This window comes from Penaeus monodon, chromosome 28 (assembly GCF_015228065.2).
Source record: "Penaeus monodon isolate SGIC_2016 chromosome 28, NSTDA_Pmon_1, whole genome shotgun sequence".
NCBI classification, from domain to species: Eukaryota; Metazoa; Arthropoda; class Malacostraca; order Decapoda; family Penaeidae; genus Penaeus; species Penaeus monodon.
The window spans coordinates 40,084,484-40,084,713 of NC_051413.1; positions in this window are offsets into that span (position 1 = coordinate 40,084,484).

Consider the following 230-nt stretch of genomic DNA (forward strand, 5'->3'; position numbering starts at 1 on the left):
ATAAGATTAGTTAGTTACAATTTCATAAACTAACTTTTAAGGTAAGACAAATACAACTGTTTTTTGCAGACGATTGCTCTCGTGAATTCTCGACAAACCGTATCAAATTCAACAATAAAAAGCTGTTTACGCTTGACCTTAAGTGGAGATCAGATTACCCTTTCACGAGCTATAGTGTCCGCCAGTTTTTACCCCCGGCAGCGAGCTGTGGAAAAAAGTGGACGAAAAAG